General features: G+C 38.5%; 1 non-coding gene across 1 annotated transcript; it reads left to right on the top strand.

Annotated features, from left to right (window-relative positions):
* Positions 1-10,479: 10,479 nt before the first annotated feature.
* On the top strand, positions 10,480-10,586 carry LOC133787573 (small nucleolar RNA R71). The gene has a single exon (XR_009872586.1). It is a non-coding gene; the product is annotated as a small nucleolar RNA R71 (small nucleolar RNA).
* Positions 10,587-10,672: the final 86 nt, after the last annotated feature.

The following is a 10,672-nucleotide window of genomic DNA, read 5'->3' as shown; positions in this document are numbered from 1 at the left end:
TAGTAAGGACATGAATGTATTTCTAAGACCATTGGTGGATGAGTTGAAGGAGTTATGGACTAACGGAGTTGACACAAGAGATGGCAGAAAGAATGAATTGTTTAAGATGAGAGTGGCACTTTTGTGGACGATTAATGATTTCCCTGCCCGTAGCAATTTTTCTGGATGGAGTGGGCAGGGATACAAAGCTTGTCCAACATGTAATGAAGATACTTCGTCCATTCGAGTGATTGGTAAAACATCTTATGTTGGTCATAGGCGGTTTTTGGGAAATAATCATAAGTATAGAAAGAACAAAAAAATTGACGGCCAACCTGAGAAGAGAGATCGTCCATGTAACGACCCAAATTTGATAATAAGGCTTAGGGGCCTTGATTAACATGATTGGAGGGCAATGGGTGAATTATGGTTATAATATGTGAATTTATGTGAATATGTGAAAGAGATGCATGTTTAGTTGAATTAAATATGCATGTGGGCCCCGTTTGGATATTAGGGGTATGTTTGTAATTTTAGCCCGTTGAGGGCATAAATGTGATATGTTGGTGATATATCTATGTAGCACGATCCGAGACAGTCTTAGGGAGCCGTTAGTCAGAAAGTCACAACGGGGTTGAATATTTGACTCGGGGCGAGTCGAGGGGTATTAGATGTTTTATGGGGTTATCGGGTTATGGAAATAAATATTTGGAGATATATTTGAGGTTAGAATGTTTAGAAGGGAATGTGGGGGAAATTTACTATTTTGCCATCGGGGACGTTTTGGTACCTCGAGCCTTGAGGTAACCTTAAAGCTTAAGTTAAATAAAACAAAAGAAATGGGAACACTCAGAAACTTGTAGAAACCGATCCAAGCATTTCCTTTTCTCTCCCTTTATTTTCTCTAAGGCATATCAAAGGAAAATTGTGGTGGAAGCTAATTAAAATAAGGAATTGGGCTAGGAAATCTTGGGAGCTAGAAGCTTGAGGCTCAAGGACCAAATTCAGAGACTTAACTTAACTCAAGGTAAGCTTTGATCTTGGTTTATCACACTGGTTTTAAGCTGAATATTAGAGTGTTGCATGTGTTTTGAGTGATGGATTATTCTTGAGTTATAGTAGGATTTGGGTTGGTTTTTATGGGCTTATGTGCTGCTTAAAGTGTATTGGGGTGATTATGGGATTCAATTCTATTGTTGGGGTGTGTTTGGAATGATTTTTAGGGGAGTTAGCTCGAAAAGTTTGCATGGGAATTTTGGGTTTCGGGCTCGCGACGCGGCCCTGTTCTTCAGCATCGCGACTTGCTTGCATTTTTAGGCTAGTGGCCTTCGAGGGAATTTCCCAAGCATCGCGGCGCAAGGTTTGGGCGCCACGGCCCTAGGCTGGCAGATGTGAGGAAATTTCGTCTTTGTCTAAGGGCGCGCTACGGCGCTTAAGGGAGGCTGAGCCGCGACCCAAATGTGGATTTTTGGCAAAATGAGGGTTTTTAGCTCGGGAACTTGAACGTTAAGGCCCGGGAAGGTTCCTATTACCTAGTTTGGTGGAAACCAAGGTCCTGGAGGTTTGAATTTTGACTTGAACTATTTAATGGATTAGAACGTGATGGTTGATTATGGTTCATGTGTTGTGACGCTCGGGTTAGAGGACTGTGTTAGTGATCGCGGTGCTTAGGAAGCTCGGGACACAGGTAAGAAAACTGCTGTTTCCGCAGAGCTTGTATGCAGGGCAGGGCCCTATATGATTGTGTTGGAGGGCGTAGCCCTTTGATTGATTTTATTCATGTTCGGTATCTGCTTTATTATGGCATGTATGCAATTGTGTGAATGTTCGGCAAGAGCCGGGAACGATGCAAGCCGAGGTCGGCAAGGGGCCGAGAACGGCGTAAAGCACGTGGAGTGCAAGGCCGAGTGCGGCAAGGGGTCGGGAGCAGCGTTTAGCATGCGGTGTGCGAGTTTCCAGGGTGAGACCCTAAAGGATACCTGGGATATCCTTACGGTGCAGACTGTGAACCCAGGGCCTGGTAAAGTGCTTGGGACGGCATGGCCGTATTTGTATAGCCTATTGATATGCATATGTTGTCTACGTGTGAGGGTTTTCTTGCTGGGCTTCGGCTCACGGGTGCTCTGTGGTGCAGGTAAAGGCAAGGGACAAGTCGACCAACCATGAGTACGGAGAGCGTGAAGCGGCGCGTACATGTTTGGCTGTCCTGGCTGCCACAGTCAGGGGTATTTTGGGAGATGTTTGTATTGAAACTAGATTTTGTCGTTTAGCCGACTCTGATTATATTTTTGAGTTCTAAATATTTCTAAACAGTATTTTGGGATCCCAAATGTTAAACGTCTTATGATTTTCAGTAAATAGAATTATTTTCAAAGTATGACTCTGATTATGGTTTATTCACACTTTTGCCTTAAAACCTCGATTAGCGAGTTAAATGCACGTTTTAAACTCATTTAGTAATGGCTCTAAGGAAGTAGGGCGTTACAGTCCAAGAAAATTTACTTGCCAACAAATTTTAGAGTAGGTTAATGCTCTACCACCTCAAGTTCCCAGTAAACATGACAGTTTTGGGGGTGTGAAGCGCAAACGAGGTGCAGATGAAAGTAATTGGAGGAAAAAAAAAGTATATTTTATGAACTTGAATATTGGAGTTCAAACCAGTTGAAACACAACCTAGATGTGATGCATGTCGAGAAAAATGTATGTGACAGCCTCCTTGGAACATTGTTAGAAAATGATAAGTATAAGGACACTATTAATGCAAGAAATAATTTTAAGAAAATGGGATGTAGGAAAGAGTTGTGGATCTACGAAGATCATACCAAAAAGTTACTGAAGCTGCATGCTCCGTACATTTTGACTGTTGAACAGAGGCACCAATTTTGTCAATTTCTAAAAGGAGTTAAGATGTCATATGGTTTTTGTTCCAATATGAAGAAGAAATTAATTGATAATGACACAAATATTATTGGGTTGAAGTCCCATGACAGATATGTGATAATGCAACGGTTGCTTACAGTAGGTGTTCGAAAATTTCTACCAGAATTCATATTAGGCACAATCATGGAATTGTGCAATTTCTTCAAACAATTGTGTTCTAGGACATTGAACGTAAAGGACATGGAGAAAGCAAAACAATATTTTATTATCATTTTATGTAAGATGGAGTTGATTTTTCCTCCAACATTCTTCAATATAATGATCCATTTGGTGTTGCATCTGCCTGATGAAGCTATATTAGAAGGCCTTGTATGTATGAGGTGGATGTATCCTTTCGAAAGGTACATGAAAAAATTAAAAAACTATGTCAGGAATAAAGCTTGTCTAGAAGGTTCTAGAGCAGAAGGATATGTTGTAGTAGGGCTGAACATTTAACCCGAAAAACCCGAGGAACCCGACCAACTCGAGTCCGAGAAACCTGTTTTTTCAGAAAATCTGAAAAATTCGAGTTAGCCTGATCCAATCCGATGCGTGTCGGGTTCGGGTTCCGGTTTACTTCTAGTACCATGTGCGGGTTCGGGTTGCACCCGAAACCCGAAAGTGCATCCAAATTTGCCCCATTTTTTCCCTATTGTTAGTTTAGTTATTCTTTTTTTTTTCTAACCTAAAATCTAAATCCCTAACCCAGACCTAGTGCACTGCTCTCCCGAGCCCCGACCCCCCTGAGTCCCGAGCCCCCTGCCAGAGTAAGCTCATCAGCTGCCCCCCCCCCCCCCGAGTCCCAAGCCTCTCTCCGGAGTCCGCCTCTCCTGATTTCTTTCTTCCCCGTCGACGGTGGCTGGCCCTCATCCTTCCCTCCCGATTCCCGTCCACATCGCTAGCCTCCCTCGTCGAAACTGCAGCAGAGCACCTAAGGCTTGGAAGGCTCGGATCGGACTCCTCTTCTCTTCGGCTCCTAGAAGAAGGCAACTTGCTTGCTGCAGTAGCTAGCTCACAACTACTATGTGAGTACTCTTTCAATTAATTATTATCATTACATCATAAATATTTGTTTGTAATTATTGAATAGCATTTAAAGTTACTACTAATGTGTTTGTATTATGCCTATTAGTCTAATGTTATTATTGTTACAAGTTGAATTTGTTTGGAAGTCTAGAAAATTAAATCTTATCAAAATTTACTATATTTTTTAAAGTTGTAATATTAAATTATCAAAATAAGCAGATTTTAAATTCCTATGAGATCACATACAATAATAGGAAAATAATAATAATAATAACATTTAAAAGATTTTATAAAAGAAAATGGTTAAATAAAAGAAAATGATATTAGGATAGTAACAAAAGTATGCAACAAAAGAGGGCAACATGGTGATAGTGATATTAGAATATGAAATTTGGGATATTCAAACAAACAAATTTGGTAAGTAAGCAATACTAATAGGGCAAATAAAATTATATACTCTGCCTTTGGTATATTATATACTCTCTCAATCTTATTATTTTATTTTGTTTATACAATAAAATTTTAGTTGATTTGTGTGTATGTGTGTTCTTGAAAGGTAGGCATAAATTTATTTAAAATTATTTTGTTTAGGATCTATTTAATCAATTTAATTATTTAGTAGTGAAGTTAGTTACTAATTTAGCTTTTTATTACAGAAACTTTTAGTTGAGTTGCAAAATTTGTATGTATATAATATATATATATTTCTAAGGTGATATGCTAAAATTTCGCTGCTTATTTTCGTGAATTTGTTACAAGTTGGTGGTGGTGAGTTTGAGAAGAAGGTGTGGAGTTGTCGATAAATTTTAAGAGTTCGCACCTTGAGGTAAATTTATTATCTTTCTTTTAGTGGATTCTAGGCTTGTGTGTGAATGTGTGCTGCTCAGTTGTAGTGGATTATAGGCTTGTGTGTTGTTCTATTGATTAGATTTAGTTATGTATTTTTGTTAAATCATATGTATTAGGTGATGGATACAGAGGAGGAAGTCGATGAAACTCATGCGGAAGATAATCAAGATCAACCTCCTCCTCCCACTGATAACCTCACAGATCAACCTAGGGGAAAAAGGAAGAAGGGTAAACCTTCTTCTAGTACTAAGCCTCCCTTCCCTACAAAAAAGGCAAAAGGGTCTTCCATTTGGGAACATTTCACCAAGGAAGACCCTCCTCCTCCCCCACCCCCATCAACAACAAACCCTTTGGAAGAGCCTCCTCCGCCTAAGTGTATGTGTAACTATTGTGGATCTGGTTTTTTTTGTGACACGAGAAAACATGGGACAAGTCATCTATGATACCATTTTAAGAATGTTTGTGAGTTTAGTTCATGGAGGATAGATGACCAAAAACAGAAGATTTTAAGTTTTGAACAGGTTAAGGGAGGAAAGGAGGGGGAAACAAGCTTAGTAGCATTGGCTTATAACAAAGAAGCTTGTAGGATAGCCCTTACACAATATATTGTGTTAGATGAGTTACCATTTAGACATGTTGAGGGCGAGGGCTTCAAAAAATTTGTGAAAACTCTTCAACCTAGGTTTGTGATCCCTTATTGGATGACTGTTACTAGGGATGTTTTGAAGTTATATGAAGAAAAGAAGGTGACATTGAAAAAGGTTTTGAGCAATGAGAGGCTATCTATTATTACAGACACATGGACTTCCATCCAAAATATGAATTACATGGTCATCACAGCTCATTGGATTGATAATAATTGGGCATACCAAAAAAGAATTATTACCTTTTGCCAAGTGATAGATCATAAAGAGGAAACTATTGGCAAAGAGATCGAGCGATGTCTGAATGATTGGGGTATATCTAAGTTGTTTACCATTACGGTAGACAATGCTTCCTCTAATGATGTTGCCATTAGGTACTTGAAAAGGAAGTTTAGAGAGAAAGAGAAATGACTTATTTTGGAAGGAAAGTTCTTACATATGAGGTGTTGTGCTCATATAGTAAACTTAATTGTCAGTGAAGGATTGAAGGAAAAACATGAGTCCATTGCTGCAATTAGAAATGCTATGAGATATGTTAGGTCTTCCCCTTCTAGGCTTATAACGTTTAAGGAATGTGTGAATGAGGAAGGGATCGAATGCAAGGGTCTTCTCTGTTTAGATGTCCAAACAAGGTGGAACTCAACATTCCTCATGCTTAATTGTGCATTAAAATTTTGAAAGGCATTTGAAAGAATGGAAGGTAATGGAAATTATTCGAAATATTTTAATGAGGCTGACAAAGATGGGAAGCCAAATGAGGGACCACCATCTGAACAACATTGGCAGGATGCATTAGTTTTTGTGAGATTTCTTGAGACATTTTATGATGTAACATTGAAGTTTAGTGGGTCCACATACGTCACCGCCAATAAGTACTTCATTGAAATATGCAACATGCAACAAGAGTTAAATGACTTAACACTTGATGATGAGGACGATGAGTTGTTGTGTTGCATGGCAAAGAATATGAAGCAGAAATATGACAAGTATTGGGGAAAGCTTGATGAATGTAATGAGGCACTTCTGATTGCCTTGGTTCTTGACCCCAAATACAAGCTTGATTATCTCCATCATTGCTTTGGTGATATTCATGATGATGTAACGTGCACTATGATGGTTAAAGGGGTGGAGCAAACTATACGGGCAATGTTTGATCAATATCATGAGTTAATTGATACACATGTTGATCAATCAATGACTCAATCTCAAGCTATTGTTTCTGGTTTGTCCTCATATGTCATGTCTGCTCGGCCTACCACCAGTAGTACCAGTAACAAGGGTAAGAGGTCATGTAACTTGCATGATAAGTATGTGGCGCGAAAAATGGAGAAGAAGGGTGGTAAGTCAAAAAATGAGGTCGATAAGTACTTGGAAGAGGCAGTTGAGCTACCAAGTCAGAATTTTGATGTTTTGGGATGGTGGGCGAGTAGTGGATGCAAATACAAGATCTTGTCGATCATGGCTCATGATGTGTTAGCTATACCAGTTACCACAGTTGCTTCTGAGGCAGCATTTTCAACTGGGGGTCGAATTTTGGATCCTTCTAGGAGTTCACTGAGCCCAAGGATGGTTGAAGCATTAATTTTTCTCAAGAATTGGTAGAGCGATTCACATCAACCTATCATCATTCGAGACTATATGGATGAATCAGAAATGCTTCAAACCTCTGACGATCTTGAGTCTGGTAATTTTATTACGAATTTTCATTATTTCAATTCAAGTGTCTAAGTGTTTTATATTCTAATATTTATCTTTATTTTAATAATATTTGCAAAGATGATGAGCGATGCTAGCGTTCCCTCTGTTCATGCTCCATCTTCAGTTTCAGCTTCAGGCTCAACAGCCTCATCGTCTGCACAACAATCCGGGAATTGAAGTTTGTTTGGGAATTATGGTTGTATTTTTTGGACTTTATGAACCAAATTTTTTAGTGTTTACTATTTAGTATTTAGTATTTACTATTTGGACGTTTGTACCTATTTTGGACTTTGGACTTTATGACTTCTTTTATTTTCCTATGTTTGTATTTTGAATTTGAACTATTGATGGACATTAGTCAGGGAAGAGACTTTATGAAGTTTCTAACTTTCTATAAATTGTGTTGAAACTTGAAACTTGAAATTATGTTTGGCATGATGGAAATGTGGTATGAAAATTATATTTGTTTTTATACATTATGTTCAAATTAAGTTTCTAAAACAACATGACAAACGTAAAAAAAATTACAAGACAAAAGTAAAAAAAAAAACTCAAAAAATGACATTTTTGAAAGAAAAAAACTGTCAAAGCCCATTGAAGGCCCAAACCTGAAAATAGACCAGTTGACACTCGAACCCGAGCCAACTCGACCCGAGCACACCCGAAACCCGAAAATGCTTTAAATCCGACTTTGTTTCGGGCGGGTTCGGTACTATTTTCTTACACCCGAACCCGAGCACCCGAAAACCCACCCGATGTTCCGCCCTATGTTGCAGATGAGGCTTTGACATTTTGCTCCATGTATTTCAAAAGTGTTGAAACAAAATTTAAATGTCGTGATCGGAATGAAGATATAATTTATGTCCCACAACAACTTTCAGTGTTTCAATCTCAATGTCATCGACTTAGTAAGAGACATCCAGTGAGTTTAGTTCAGAAGACCTGCAACATAGCTGAGTTGTTCATTCTCAACAATTCTCCTAAAATTCAATGTTATATGGAGTAAGTTCTCTAATAAAATTAAATTTGGTGATAATTAACTATTATCATTAATTTTAATATGTTAACTATGTTAATTTACAGTGAGCACCTTCTTGAGATCTGACAACGTCCTTTATCTATTAATCATGAGGAGTTACAGAAGAAAGAGTTTCGTACATGGTTTCATAAGAAGGTTGTTGACGCCGTTTTTCGTCAACTTAAATTTGAAGAGCACTAAACAATATTTTAGAAAAGAACAGTAGAATTTTTACGTGGTTCATCAGTTAAAATCTACCTAGTCCACGAGTCAATATTATTGATCTTAACACTCTCTCAAAGGTTTCTCAGAACAATTTGACAGAGTATTCTCAGTATCAATTTTTGCGTGTCTACAAATGAAAATTACCAGGCTATTTATAAGCCTGGCTGGGAGAATATCTTCCCCTGATTCAGAGAAGTTACAACTAATCATTCCAATATGAAATTAATGTAAATAAATACATTAAATACATAATATCCCATGATAATCGGGATTTAATATCAGATAACAACAAATCCCTAAGGAATAGGGATATTCTAATAGCTGGTGTGTGTAAAACGTGTTGCTGACCTTGAACGCAAGGTTAACGCGCTTTCAAATCGACCAATACTTCGAGCTCGCTTTTCCAATTAGCCTCCTCCTCATCTAATGGTTTCATTGAACTCAATCTTCGGAGACCAATGCCCTCGAGCCTACGACGAAGGCTCGAACAACACTAATATGCATCAGAGAAGATTCTTTCTTTCGAGCTTGACAATTTACAAATCGAGCCTTTAAACTTGTGCTCGATTTCCAAAAACAACAGGTTAGGAATCATGCATATTTATACAAGTGTTAAACAAATTCTTGTTATTTTCGAGCTTACGCTTTACGAGCCTACATTTCGAGACTCATTTATTCATCCTCGAAATTTGGGTGTAACAAAGGTAATATGTAATTACCAAATTACTTACTCAAACATTGTATATTGTTTTATTGCCTAGGATCTTAATTTAAGTTTAATCTATATATAGATGTTTGAGTTGCACCAACTCGGGTCGCCTGACTGCATAAATGAATTACTAGCTTTAGCATCTGGGCCAGATTTTCTTGCTCATTCCTACCAAGCTTGTATTGTGAATGAGGTTCAATTTGTGACACATAATCGAGATCAGAATCCCATTACACAAAATAGTGGACTATCTGTTGCTAGAGAAAAATGTTTGACACTTTATGGCCAACTTGAGGAAGTATTGGAACTATCTTATACTGGTGAATATAAAGTAATATTATTTCGTTGCAAATGGTTCAATACTCATCCGAGCAGGAACAAATCAATCACTAAAAATAATATTGCTAGTATAAATGTCACTGGTGAATGGTATAAATATGACCATTATATACTTGCTACCCAAGCGAAGCAAGTTTTCTATCTTGACGATCTGGTGAAAGGTCGAGGTTGGAAGGTACTTCAAGATGTGAAACATAAACATGTTTGGGATATTTCAGAGACTAATGAAGTCATTATTGATATTGATGTTGTCCATGATGAGAACTCATCAAGTTACTGCACTAGCATTCTCCTTGGGATTCATCTCAGGTTGTGAAGGCAATTTATTTGACATATGAGCCTCCAATCGGTTATATGATGACGCTAATTGTCCCACCTGATTCTCCAAACTTTTGATGGAAGCTTGGGTGGTTTGCTGAAATTGAAGAGTATTTGTAGCAAGTGCATTGATTAAATCCTCAGTAGAAGGTTTGGCACTTGGTGGTGGAGCAGCTTGCGGTGGTTGTGATGGTCTAGGTACATAATTATTCTGAGACCTCTGTTGTGTAGTGAAACCAAGTGGTCTTGCTGCTGTTGGTTGTGGAGCTATTTGTTGTTGATTCCCATATCGAAGGTTTGGATGATCACGCCAGCCAGGATTATAAGTTTGTGAAAATGGTTCATAATACATCTGACGTAATTGACCAGGAAAATTTCCTACAGCGTTAACACCCTCAGTTTCTCCCTCCACTAAAGTAGGGCACGTATCAGTAGGGTGCCCCACTACTTGACAGATTCCACATGGCCGCACCTGTTGGCCCAAAGCTAGTTGTTGTACCACTACAATTAATTGAGCCAATTGTTGACCCAGCTGATTAGCATTAGAGGTGCTCACTTCATTAGCTGATTTGGGTGGTGGAACAGGATCTTGACGAATGCCAAACTGTTGTGAGTTAGCAGCCATATTAGAAATCAAGCTCCTGGCTGCAGCAGGAGTCTTATCAACTAGTGCACCCCCACTGGCTGCATCAATCATACTCCTATCCAGTGATTGTAATCCTTCATAAAAGTACTGAATGAGGAGCTGTTCACTTATCTGATGATGAGGGCAGCTAGCACACAACCTCTTAAATCTCTCCCAATACTCATACAAAGACTCTCCTGTATACTGCCTTATACCACAGATCTTTTTCCTGATGCTTCCAACTTTAGATGCCGGAAAGTATCGTTCTAGGAACATAGTCTTCATACCATTCCAAGTTTCAACAGTACCAGGTGGAAGATAGT

The sequence above is a fragment of the Humulus lupulus genome, chromosome 6, assembly GCF_963169125.1.
Source record: "Humulus lupulus chromosome 6, drHumLupu1.1, whole genome shotgun sequence".
Classification (NCBI taxonomy): Eukaryota; Viridiplantae; Streptophyta; class Magnoliopsida; order Rosales; family Cannabaceae; genus Humulus; species Humulus lupulus.
Note: the sequence above shows the minus strand (reverse complement) of the source record. Positions and strands in the feature narration are given on the sequence as shown.